This window comes from Cynocephalus volans, chromosome X, assembly GCF_027409185.1.
Source record: "Cynocephalus volans isolate mCynVol1 chromosome X, mCynVol1.pri, whole genome shotgun sequence".
Lineage (NCBI taxonomy): Eukaryota > Metazoa > Chordata > Mammalia > Dermoptera > Cynocephalidae > Cynocephalus > Cynocephalus volans.
This window is the reverse complement of record NC_084478.1, coordinates 156557126-156571117: the sequence shown is the minus strand read 5'-3', so window position 1 is coordinate 156571117 and position 13992 is coordinate 156557126. Positions and strand designations below refer to the sequence as shown.

At 41.0% G+C, this 13992-nt stretch overlaps 1 pseudogene; it reads left to right on the top strand.

Annotated features, from left to right (window-relative positions):
• The first annotated feature begins 647 nt into the window (after positions 1-647).
• The window catches only part of LOC134368494 (cerebellar degeneration-related antigen 1-like), a 35141-nt pseudogene continuing 21796 nt past the window's right edge, over positions 648-13992 (top strand).

The window sequence follows — 13992 nt, the reverse complement described above, 5'->3', positions numbered from 1 at the left end:
GTTAAAAATTGTGTACCATGTCAAAAAGTAAATGTCTGTAAAAATACTGTAGGACTTGGCAAGAGACTCAGGGGTGACAGACCAGGAGTATATTGGGAAGTAGACTTTACAGAGTACAAGCCAGATAAATATGGTTACAAGTATCTCCTAGTTTTTGTAGACACCTTCTCTGGATGGGTAGAAGCATTCCCAACAAAGCAGGAAACTGCCACCGTCGTGGTCAAGAAAATCCTGGAAGAAATCTTCCCACGCTTTGGCGTACCCAAGATAATCAGGTCCAACAATGGACCCACCTTCATTGCCAAGGTATGCCAGGGAGTGGCCAGATACCTAGGGGTCGATTGGAAATTACATTGTATCTATAGACCCCCAAGTTCAGGACAGGTAGAAAGGATGAACAGAACTCTAAAGAGACCCTGACTAAATTAACCATGGAGACTGGTGTGGACTGGGTGGTGCTCCTTCCCTTGGCCCTGTTTAGAGCTAAGAACACACCTTCCCGGTTCAACCTGACCCCCTTTGAAATTCTCTAAGGTACCCCTACCCCCTTGACTTTACTGGGGGATGCCCTTGAACCCACTTGCCACAGTAGCAGTGACTTATATGCCAGGTTAAAAGGACTGCAAGTGGTGCAGAAGGAAGTCTGGATGCAGCTGGCAGCTGCCTATAAACCTGGGACCCCCAAAGCTTCTCACCAGTTCCAGGTCGGGGACACAGTATACGTGAGACGACATTGCTCCCAGACCCTGGAACCCCGCTGGAAGGGACCTTACCTGGTGCTCCTGACAACACCAATGGCCATAAAAGTAGACGGGATCACCACCTGGATCCATGCCTCGCACGTAAAGCCTGCACCACCAGAGGACCAAGGATCAAAAGACGCTGCCTGGAGAGCCCAAAGTTCCAAGGAACATCCCTTGAAGCTCAAAATGGTTTGGACTGGGGGTTCAAATACCTTAAATATTGTAAGATGAAAATTTTATTTTTCCTCTTCTGTACCTGACAATCTTTCCCAGGAGCCTGAGAGCTTCCAGCCCACATATCCCCGAAAAGTTAACTTGGTATGTTCTAAATGGGGCAGGAGATGAAATCTGGAACCTATCCAAGGTCACCACGGGAAAATGGTGGCCTGACCTGTTTCCCGATGTGTGCAAATTAGCCATGGGAGCCCCAGCCAACTGGGATTTAGAAGGATACTTTGATGCTCACAAACCCCCTTCTCCCCCCTCCCCACCGGGGTGCTTTGGGCTCGAACCGTGGGGGGGCTGCTCTACTAAAGATCGGAGAAGTATGCTGAGTGCCCTCACCTTCTATGTGTGCCCTGGGTTCCACCGTGACAGAGCACTAAACTATCAGTGTGGAGGCAAAGCAGATTATTTCTGTAATGGCTGGGGCTGTGAGACCACGGGAGACACATACTGGAATCCCTCATCCTCCTGGGACTATATAAAGGTAACTGCTAATTATACCCACCTCTCTCCCCCTGCTGCAGGGTGGGCAGGCCGATTGGGAAGCAGCCACTCTAAGTGGAAAGATAACCCTGCCTGCACAGGATGGTGCCACCGACTCCAAGTATCCTTCACGGATGCAGGAAAAAGGCCACTGGGTGGGAAAAAGGATTTATGTGGGGGTTATGATTTTATAAAGAGAGGTATGATGATGTGCTGTTATTCACCATCAAGCTCAAAATAGAAACCCAGTATACTGCCATAGGCCCAAATAAATACCTAGTTCCAGGGGTCCAACCAAAGACTACCTCAGCATCCCCGGGTACCCAACCAGAGTCATCAGTCCCCACTGTAGGGTCAGAGGCTGCAGCACCAAAGGAAATAACTCAGCCCCCCTGAGCCTAGGCCTCAAAAACAACCTGAGTTTTTCCGCTTAATTTCTGAAACCTTCAAGGTCTTAAATAGTACCAATCCCAATGCTACCCGCTCCTGCTGACTTTGTTATAATGTTGCTCCCCCATATTATGAAGGAATAGCCTTCAGAAATGAAATTAATACTACAACTGATGTCTCCAACTGTCATTGGCAGCAACGACAGGTCAAACTCACTCTGTCAGCTGTTACAGGGCAACATGAGTGGGAAGAATCCCTTCCTCACACAGCCAGCTGTGCAACCAGACTCTTAACATGACCCATTGGTCTAGTGACACATATCTGTTGCCCCCTCCAGAAGGAAGGTGGGCCTGTGCTACTGGGGTCACACCCTGTGTTAGCTTACAGGTCCTAAACGAGACCCAAGATTTCTGTGTCTTGGTTCGGTTGTTGCCTCGGCTCGTTTATCATCCCTGTGAAGAACTATTGTCATATTGGGATGAAAATAACGGGAACTACCGAACCAGAAGGGAGACCCTAAGTATCACACTCTCTATCCTCTTAGGCTTAGGATTGGGAAGAGCTGCGGCAGCTACGGGAGCTTCAGCTCTGGCTATCCAACATCAAAATTACCAAAGTTTACAGGTAGCCACAGATGCTGATATTAAAGAAATAGAAAATTCAATTACTAAATTACAGGAGTCCCTCACCTCTCTTTCTGAGGTGGTCCTACAAAATAGAAGGGGACTAGACCTTTTGTTCCTTCAGCAGGGGGGACTCTGTGCTGCACTAAGAGAAGAATGTTGTTTTTACATTGATCACTCAGGGGTAATTAAAGACTCCATGGCCAAAATTAGGGAAGGCCTAGCCAAAAGGAAAAGAAAGAGAACAAAATCAGGGCTGGTTTGAGTCATGGTTCAACTCCTCCCCCTGGCTCACGACCCTCATGTCAACCCTGTTAGGACCACTAATTATTTTAATATTGCTTCTGACCTTCAGTCCCTGCATTTTAAATCGCTTACTAGCTTTTGTTAGGGAACACATTAACACTGTTCAGATTATGATGTTAACACAACAATATCAGGCATTAAACCAACAGGAATCAGTATTTCATGATTGAAATATGCACAAGAAAAAGGGGGAATGGAAAGGAAATTTTATTACTCTAACATACGTGATCTGATTCTGTACTACTGCTTGCTTGTGACAGGGAACATAATCAGCCATTTTAAGTAAGGCAGCTTCTAAGGGGTCATGTAGAGGATAAGCATAGTCAAGGCGGGCCCAGGCACAGTAGATTCCAGGAAGGGAGTAACCACCGAAAGTACACCCAGTTCCAGGAAGGACTGACCAGTTCCTTATCTAAGGGCCACCGGGTCTGACCCAGAGGGGAAGATGATTAAGCAATACACTGTTTCTTGATAGCGTGCCAAATCGCCAAAAGCTACCAATGAATTTAAAGGTTGCCTCAGATGACCAATAAACTATGTACAACTTATCCTGTTGCCAAAGTCTGTCTAAAAACTGTATAAAAACTGCCTGTGTTAAGGGCTCGGGGCCGCTTCTGTCCTGAAGATGGAGAGACCCCAGCATGCTGGAAAAAAAAAACCTCTTGCTTGATTGCAGTGATCTCTGTCTCCTTGTCTTTGTGAGATGAGCCTTCCCAACAAGTAAGATTCACGCTTTCGGGCCAGTCTTACAGAATGACTGACTCCTCCATGTCCTAGAGTGCTGCCTGTTGGCAGCTCTCAGCTCTTGGCCCCTTATGAGGATTACCTAAGTTGAAAAGTGGCACGGTCCATGCCATCACGGAGTCCTGAAAGAAATAGCTTGGGCTGCCCTCTCTGAGTTGGCAAGGCCACCAGAGGGAGAGCTGTTGGCAAGGCCGCAGCTATGAGCACTTGCTACAACCCTAAGGGCTCCTGCCTCAGCTTTGTGGTACTGCTTTTTGCTTTCTCTTTCAGTATTTTGGTTAGTGTGACAGTTCTCTGAATTCCCAAAAGATTATAAAAATAACACAAATGTTTATGCGGTCATTGAACTAAACATTCCCACAGAGGATCCGAGTAAATTGGATAATTCTAAATTGTCCCTTTATGACAAATTGACCACACCAACATATGTTCTAAAAGCACTGCTCATGACTAAATATGAGCTGCAGCCTAATGTAAGCTGGCAAACATCATTTACTGGAGATTATATTAATGGCAAGAGAATGGTTGTTATTAATGGGAAATTATATGATTGGGATAAATTAAGTATATGGGAATAAAACTGTAGAATTCCCTTTACTTGGTGGTATCCAGTTTTAAATAAATCATTAAGAATTAGATATTGGGATATAAATATATGCTGTAAAATTATTAAACCTGCAAAATTAGACCTAAGAGGTAAATGTAACTGGTTTTGTGAGGGATGGTGCTGTGCACAATGACACTTTGACATTTAGATCAAGATTACAGGGCCACAGCCAATGCATATCCTTAAAATGTGCATGATAATGCTACTCAAATATCCACTCTTCTTTTTCCATATGAACAGTAGGTTCATTCCACTAGAACATAAAATCATTTGACCCCCATTAGAATTTAAATGTTAACATTTTTCCTTTTAACAAAGTTGTATTTAACCAAAATAGCTGCCACCCTGTTAATAGGGTGGATATTAACCACAGCTTGCTAACAGAAAATGGTCACAAGATAACTTCAAGACAATGAAGGGATGGCCGATCTGATAACCTGATTCCAGGAAAAAGATGCACGAGTTGATCACCTAAGACATGCTGAAAGGACTGGCTGACCTCTAAAAAAGTTTCCTCCCTGCTTTTTGGACTATTGATTTAAGGTTGCTGATACAATAAAAATAGTACCTAAAACCCCCCTGCAGAGAAAAATCTAAATAAAAGGCATTGTCTCATGCTCTGCTGGGCTCCAGCTGCAACACGCTGACAGCCCACAGAGAGAGAACATGCATATTGATGCACTGAGGTCTCTGTCTGTGTTTGTTATTTTAGCCGACCCTCCCTCTCCCTTTTCGGGTACCCACAACTCAACTGGAGCTGGTCTCTGGCAGAAAAGAACCACCTTGCTCAAGGTCACGTACCCTTTCAGGAAGGATGATCATCCAATGACTGATGAATGTAGTTTATAAAGACCTGAATCCTTCACCCACCTCTGGACAACTCTGAAGGGTCGTCTTAGCTTCAGAGCTCCCCATAGAGTTGGCCAAGACTTTGACTCAGATGTACTGCAGCTCAGCTCCCCATGCCCAATCCTGCTTCTTTTTCTCCTTACTTATCCGCAGGTGTTGATCCCAAAAGCACTCTCTAATAAACCATCTGCTTGCTAATCCCCATCTCAGAGTCTGCTTCCAGAGATCACAATCTGCAACAGCTCCACCTTTCCTACTGGATGCTTCTGAGTATAGGTTAGGACAGGAGCTATAAGGGAGGAGAGAAGTTTTAAATTGAAAGAGACCCAAGTTCTGATTTTTATCTGACTGGGCTTTTTAATCCTTTAAGCTGAAATTGTTTGTTAAAAACTAAGTGACTGACAAAGCTGTGGAATCTGCCTGAGATTCTGTCCATGAGCAGCAAGGGAGATTTTATGGAATGAGTTTGAAAGCCACTATTGTGAGAAATTAAAGTGCTTTCATGATTTCACCACACTGAGTCCAACTTAGTCAATAAACTAGTTATACAGGTCACGCCACAGTTCTCCTGGTGTCTGAGGTTCATTTTTCTATGACATTCAGATCACTGTTACCTTTAAATTAATCTCCATAAGAAGTCATGCAGTGATTCCTATGATGCTGCCAGAACTCCAAACATGTTTGTCACTCATTTGTTCATTGGTTCATTTGTTTCTCCTTAATGGTAGCAACTCTGCATTATGTGAACCCATTTTTGATTTCTAGAAAGATTTTTAAAGTGACTCAACCAAACCTACTGAATCAGGTAGGTAATGATGTTCTCTGTCCAACATGCATTTTAAAGTGAAGTTATAAGAAAAATCTTCCCAGTAGACTAGATAACTGACTCTAAAGGATAAGGTGAATATTCTTATTTAGATATCTAAGTTCTAGTATGTATGTTTTCCAGGTGTCATCTATCTTGAATTGTAAATTGCACTAGTAATCAATAGATAACTCAGGAAGTAAAGATGGGAGGTGGTCCCCTAGTGCTGTGCACTGGCAATCATGCCAGAAGAAGAATAGCAAAGAAAATGTTCCAGGCAAAGAACCTCATTCTGGGTTCTATATCAGGTGGCTTCTGTTAATTATCAAATTGCTAAAAACAGACCTTTTGGAACTTGTTATACTAACAGAACACAAAAAAATATCACTTCATCCCCACCCCCAACATATGTACTTGTATTACAAAGTACAGAAAAACTTCTTATAAGGCACAGCAATGTTTACTTCAGAAAATAACAAAATGGGATTTGGGCAGGAAGTCATTTTTACATGCATTAGTGAGAATTGAGCTCAAGCTCCAACAAACCAGCAGCCATGGGCATTGTAGGCCAGAAGGAGTATAGAGAACTGAATGACCCAACAACTGGTTACATTCACTCTTCTTCCCCATAGGGGACCTAGAAAACTTAAATAACATCCATCTTACTATTGCCCTCAAATATCTGCCTAATATATAGAGAAGCTGACAAGTAAAAGTGTGTACAATCATGCACATTTACCCTGAATACATGCAGTTTAGAATAGGATGGGACCCAGAGCTGAAGTTAAGAGCATGCATCTACTAGGAAACAAAATAGACATGGGACAAATTTGTAATACTTCAGTGTTAGTATGGAGTGTGGGATCTGACAATTCTGGCATCACAGTAAGAATAGTGAATATAGTCCTATTTTCCTCTGCAAAGCAAACAGCAAGCATTTACAGAGCAACTACATTGGGCCTGGCACTGAGTTTAACACTGCAGGAAATAGAGAAATGAATGAGATATGACCACGCCCTTGAAAAACTCACACTTCAGAGAGGAACGTAGACACATAAATAATCATAAAACAGTGTGGTATATGGTCTAATGACCTATAATAGCAGTTATTACAACTGTTTTTAATAAAGAATTAGTGGGGCAATGTTATAGATACCCCATTGACATCACCAATTCATCACCAGGACTGTTTTTATCTTGTGTTCACCCATTCCTGTCCTACAATACCCCTAGACTAACCACCCCTGGACCCTTAAAATGTTCTGCTTCATCAGAAGACTGCATTATTTTACAAAGCAAAGTATAATATTAATTTTTAAAGTCTCCACTATGTATACAAACCTTCTTAAGAAAACTCAAAGATGATCTTACATTAGCTAGATATAGAAAAATCTGAAACATAAGTTACAGTGGAAATAAATTGCTTTTGACAAAGATATAACAGGAGAGAGATGTTTGTTTCTAACAAAAAAGTGACACTGTTACATCAAACCACCTAGTCTCCCAGGGACTCTAAAAAGCAGCTAAGGTGTCAGAGTATGCCATTATGTCTTACTATTTCTGTCTCAAAGAAAAGAATTCAGGATTTCAATTATATTCTTCCCTGTGGGGAAGGATAGCTAATGTATTATTTATTTAAAAAGGAATTAAAATTAAAATGCTACGATTTTCATAGTTTCATCTAATTTTTCATCAATGAAAATAAAAAATAAAATTTTCAGAAAATGAAACATGTATAGGTCTCAACCATTTCCCTCAATTCTGGTATTAAACTTTTAAACAAGATATCCCTTTGGAAAGCTGGCTGTAAACAACACATTTATTTTATTGCACCATTCTAGAAGAAAATCAGTCTTAATCAAATACTCATTTCTTGACATTTCTGCAAGATAATTCTTACTGGGTATTTCAACAGGAAAATCTGGAGGGATAGGGATATCTTGAACAATCCTGTAGGTAGTTGCACATAAACCTGAGTGAACAATTTTAACAGAAACTTGCTAGGGTAGAAGTGATGGGCATTCTTTGCAAACTCAACTAAGTGTATTTTTTGATGTGATATGTAATGACTGTAAAAAATATGCAAGCCTTCAGCATGGAGAGAGACTCACAGAAGGAATCTTCTCACACATTCCCACATAATTCTAGAGCCCAACCTGGGGAAGATGCTAACAGTGCCAACCTAGAAACCTCCCAGGCAACACAGCTGTGCACAGCTTCCGACATGGTCATGAAAGCTACTTAGAAGCTTCCTTTAACCAGCATCTCATTTAAGCAATCCATTTCCTACCTGACCATACAGAAGCCTGACTTAAAAAGGCAATCCAAGGGAGTGTGTAATAATGACCCACTCCTTCCCAGGATTTTAGAGCGTGTGTTGAATACAGCTGGTATCGAGCCCTGCAAATCTCCTTTAAAAAATTATGTTCACAGCATAGAGTCAAGCCACCTCCACCCCACCTGCAATGTAGGGGCATCCTAACATTTCTCCACAGTCTCTATTGTGATCGGCTTTGACCCTTGTGACTTGTGCTACTTACAGTGTCACCTCACAACTTGGACCTAAAACCATTTTTCCAGCTCTGAAGTCTTGCTTTTCTCAACTATGATTTGGCTATGCCCTCTGATTTTAGTACTTCAGAAACTGAGTAACTACTTGGTCCATCTTGATGCCAAACTTTTGCATGTGGAGGCCTCACTAGTGGCAACAGAGAGCTGAGGGACAAGAAGAGTCACACAATTTGTATGTAACATGCATACATACTTGCAGACCAAATACACTTATATCATGCACTGTTCCACATTTTGTTAAGTATGGCTTTATGTAACGAAGAAGTTTTTCTAGAAAGCTATTCCAAAATGTCCAAAGCCCATTTAGGCTGAACAAAAGACATTGTGGCCCAACGACTTCACTGATTCCCATTCTCTAATGGAAGAAAAATTCAATAATAAGTAAGCTCGGTCAAAGGGGATATATCTTTCCCCACTTCTGATTTCACCTTAGAGGGATTTTCCCTAAGCACATTTTCTCTGGTCTTTCTCTACTCCTTTACTCAGTCTCCCTTTAAGGAAATGAAGTGACTTATGTAATTGGTAAATATGGGATGATCAAGCTCAGCTCTGGCCTCCTTTATGCTTTTAGCTGCTCTCTGCTCCTAAAGTAATTCTGTCCCTTTAAGAGTATAAAGGGAGCTATCCTGGCTTAGTGCTGCTGAGACTGAGTGGGTAAATCTGCCTATTTCAGGGGTTCTGTATTTGCAAGCCTAGTTTGCTAACAGATCTGAGGTTACAGATTCCAAGTTGGTCTCTAAAGGTAATAAAGATAATATTTTGACTCCACATGCCATATCTTTGTTCCCTCAAATTGTTCTGAAACTGGTGGGGAAGAAGAATGTCTCCTTAGAGACCCTAATAAACATTATTGCATAAGAACAAGGATTTTGCTTATCTTCACTGTTATATGTGTCTAGTATAATAGGTTAGGTGGTGCCTTGTGAGGCTACTATTCTTGAAACCACTGAAGCTACCTTTTTCCACCATGACAGTATTAGCTTGAGGCTGAAGGTAGTCAAATGGATAGGCGGAAAGGAATGGGTCCTTCATAGTATTGCTAAGTCACTGTTATAACCAATTCTGTAACCACTTGGCCCCTGGACTTTGTATAATATGCAATAATAAATTTCCTTATTGTTTAAGGCAGTTTGAATTGGGCTTTCTGTTGCTTGAATTGAAAGCCCCCTAAGTGATAGAGCACTGAAAAAGACAGTTACTGCTCATGCACCAGTGAGGACAGATGACAGTAAATACGTATACAAAAATAGATTAGATCATTTTAGGTATTAATACATGCTCTGAAGAAAACAAAATAGTGTAGTGTAGAGAGAGGACTGGAAGGACTGCTTTAGCTTGGGTGGTCAGGGAAGACTTCACTGAGGAAGAAGTGATGCTTGACTTGAGATCTACATGATGAGAAGTCATCTATCTGAAAAAAATTAAGGAAGAACATTCCAGGTAGAAAGCACAGCAAGTTGAAAGATCCCAAGGTGGGAATGGTATCAGCATGTTCAACAGTCAAAGTGCTAGAACAGAACAAATGTAGTGCAGAATAGAAGGTAATGATGTTAGCAAGGTAGACAGAGGCCAGATCATAGAAAGTCTTATAAGGCACAAAAAGGAGAATGGATGCTTCTCTAGTTGCTAATGGGAAATGCTTCATAGATTTTAAGCAGTGGAGTAGTAGGTTTGATTTAAAATGTTTTAAGACATTGTTATGGTTAATTTTATGTGTCAACTTGACTGCCCAGATAGCTGGCAAACATTTCTGGATGTGACTATTAGGGTGTTTTTGGAAGAGATTATCATTGGAATTGGTAGACTGAGTAAAAAAGATCACCTTCACCAACACAGGTGTGCATCACCCAATCCATTGAGATCCCAAATAGAAAAAAAGGTAGAGGGAGAATTTACTCTCTCTTCATGAGCTGGGACATCCATCTTCTTCTCCTGCCCTCAGACATTAGAGCTCTCAGTTCTCAGACCTTTGGACTCAGACTGGAATTTACACCATCAGTTCCCCCTGGTTCTAGGGCCTATGGGCTGAGATGAATTACACCATCAGCTTTCCTGGTTCTTCAGTTTGCAGACGGCAGATCGTGAGACTTCTTGGCTTCAATAATCATGTGAGCCAATTGCCATAATAAATCTTCTGTTATATGTCTATATATATATCTTATTGGTTCTGTTTTTTTAGAGAACTCTAACTAATTCATACTCTAAAATAGCACCTTCCATAGGCAGGACAAGCAAGAAAAATTCAGTGTCTAGTTCAAGGGTTACCTCTTCTTTGCAGCCATTCTTAAGCAACCCATCCTCACCAACCACTTACTCCTCTGAACTCTTATCACTTAATGCTTGTATCACTGCTTTGGCCCCCTAGTATTTCTACACTTGCTTCATATACATATCTTCTGTCTCTGAAAGGGTAGCAGTTCTTTAGCACTCAACGGCCGACACAGCATATCTCATTTTATGCCTGCCTATAGTATGGACTTAATTTATATTTGCTGTTTATGATTATATCTATGGACAGACTACAAGCAAATTAATCTATTTATATAATATTTGTTAATAATAAGGCCAATGACTTAATTTCATTATGAGTTATGTTACAGTCAAGTGATAGAATTATTTTGCTAAAACTAAAAATATCAGCATGTGATACCAGAATTAAAACATATGACATCTCATACACAAACTAATATTTTGGAATCCAAACAACAGAATGTTTATTCTGCATATGAACTGTTCAAATGTTTTATTAAAGAAGACCAAATAAGTTGTCATGGAAATTGTTCTAATTTGAGACTTAAAAGATACATTGATATTTTGTTTCTGAAACTACCATATCTCCCGAAATCTGACATGCAACTTCATTGGGACTACAAATTTTGCTGTAAAGGTAATAGATTTAGTCTAAACTTTTGCAACCGTTAGAAAAAGAAAAGGCATAAATTGAACTATATTCCTTGTTTATATCACTAAAATTAGAACCTAAATTTTTTAATAGATTATTTTGTTTTTTAGAAGTAAGAATAGGGCACCATATAACAATTTACATCTTCATCTTCAGCCTACATTCTAATGTGCTGGGCCTTCCTAAAATTGCCTATACGTAACTGGAGGAATAAGTTGAAACCGGAAGAATAAACACCTCTCCCATCCTCTTTGCCCTGCCAATATAGGATATAAAGGCAATGAGAGCATTAAACTTAGCCTTTACAATAAGTAAGCAATCTTAAAGACTTTACAGTCTTTGACCACTAAGAGAGAGATCTGCAAGAACTATATGGCTCAGTAATGAGCTTTTATCTCTCTGTTGATAAGTTAAAATGATATGAAAGCTGAGAATGAAGGAAAACACATTGCTGATGAAAATATTCATTAAAACACACCAACATGGAAGCAGGCAAGTAGCATACCTGGGGTCCTAGGCAGGAGCCAAGGGCAGCCTCTACTGCCTGGAAACAGGCAAGGAGCACACCTGGGGTCCTTCACAGCCAAGGGTAGCTCCCACTGCCCAGAAGCAAGCTAGGAGCATGCTGAAAACACTACTTCTGTACAGGTAGCCAACCACAGCCACTGCCACAGCCATGGCTGCTGCAAAAGCACTAACTTACTACAGTAGTAGCCACAGCCACTGTGCGGGCAGCCTTCCAGGCATGCGACTGTGTTCACACAAGGACAGTCACCAGTAGAGACTGGAAAGAGAAGAGGAAGTCTCTCTCCTCAAAGCCCACTACAGAGTAATAGAGAAAGCAACTGCTACAGATAACCAGACATCAATGTAGAGACACTAGAAATACAAAAATCCAAGAAAATATGACACAACCAAAAGAAAACAGTAATTCTCAAACGCCAGACCCTATAAAGCAGGAGCCCTTGAAATGACTGAAAAGGAATTCTGAGCAACAATACTAAGGAAACTCATGGAGATACAAGAAGACTCAGTTAGACAACATAATGAAATAAGAAAAAAAAAATCCAGGATGTGAAGGAGGAAATTTACAGATTAATACCTTAAAAAAGAATGTAGCAGAACTCATGGAACTGAAAGATTCACTAAACAAAATAAAAAGTACATCCAAGAGTTTAAGCAACATGCTAGAACAAACAGAAGAAAGAATTTCTGATCTTGAAAATAGTCTTATAGAAATAGCCCAGGTGGGCACTGCCACTTCTCCCACAGCTGTCCCACTCCACATAAGCACCAGAGAGGCCCACCCACTGCCTGAGCAGGAGCCCAGGTGAGCACCAGTCCCATCAATGTGCCACGATTGCTGTTACTGTGGGCCCGAGCTGCCTGATCCCCTGAAAGGCCCGCTGACCACCTGAGTGGAAGACCAGGTGAGCACCAGTCCTGCCCACAAGCCACCACCAGCTCATGCCACCTGAGCCCCAGAGAGGCCCACCCACAGCCCAAGCAGGAGCCAAGGCAGCCCACCATACACTCAATTGCATTGATACAAGAAGTGTCACCAGCAGAGCCTACAAATGGAGGAGGAAGTTGTTCCACTCATAGCCTACTCCAGAGTAATGGAAGAAACAAATGCCCTATCAGATGACCAAACATCAACAAAATAATACTAGAACTACAAATAAACAAGAGGATATGATGCACCACCAAAGGAATGTGGTAATTCTCAAGTACCAGACCCCACAGAGCAGGAAACCCTTGAGCTGTCTGAAAAGGAATTCTAAGCACTGATCTTAAGAAAACTTAAAGAGAAGAATCAATTAGAGAACACAACAAAACAAGAAAAAATATCCAGGACACGAAGGAGGAAATTTACAAATAGATTAATAATTTAAAAAAGAATGTAACAGAACTCCTAGAACTGAAGGATTCACTCAATGAAATAAAAAACAGAACTAAAAGCTTGAGCAGCAGGCTAAAGCAAGCAGAAGAAAGAATTTCAGAACTCCAAGATAGTCTTTTTGAAATAACCCAGGCAGACAAAAAAAAAAAAAAAGGGAAAAAAGAATTTTAAAAAAGCTGGAGAAAACCTAAGAGAGCTAGCAGACAGCATCAAGTGCACAAGCATCCAAATCATGGGTATTTCAGGAGGAGAGAAGAAAAGAAAAGGCATTGAAAACCTATCCAAGTAAATAATAACAGAAAACTTCCCAGGTATAGGGAGAGATTCAGACCTTCAGATCCAAGAAGCCCAAAGATCTCCAAACAGATTCAATCCAAAAAGATCCTCTCTAAGACACATTATAGTCAAACTGGCAAAACACAAAGACAAAGAGAGAATTCTAAAAGCAGCAAGAGAAAAGTGTCAAGTCAACAATAAGAGAGCCCCCATCAGACTAACAGCTGACTTCTCAACAGAAACTCTATACATCAGAAGAAAATGGGATGATATATTCGAAATACTAAAAGAAAAAAAAAAAACCCTGCCAGACAAGAATATTTTACCCAGCAAGGCTATATCCCTTAGTAGCAAGGGAGAAATAGTGTATTTTCCAGACAAGCAAAAACTGTGGAGTTCTCCACTACACAACCAGCCCTGCAAGAAATCCTCAAGGGAGTCCTGCATCTGGAATCTGAAAAACAATAATCAGTACCATGAACACACAAGAAAGAGCAAAACCCACTAGTAAAACAAAAATGCAAATGAGAAAGAGAAAGAAACTAAATTTTACCACCACAAAAAA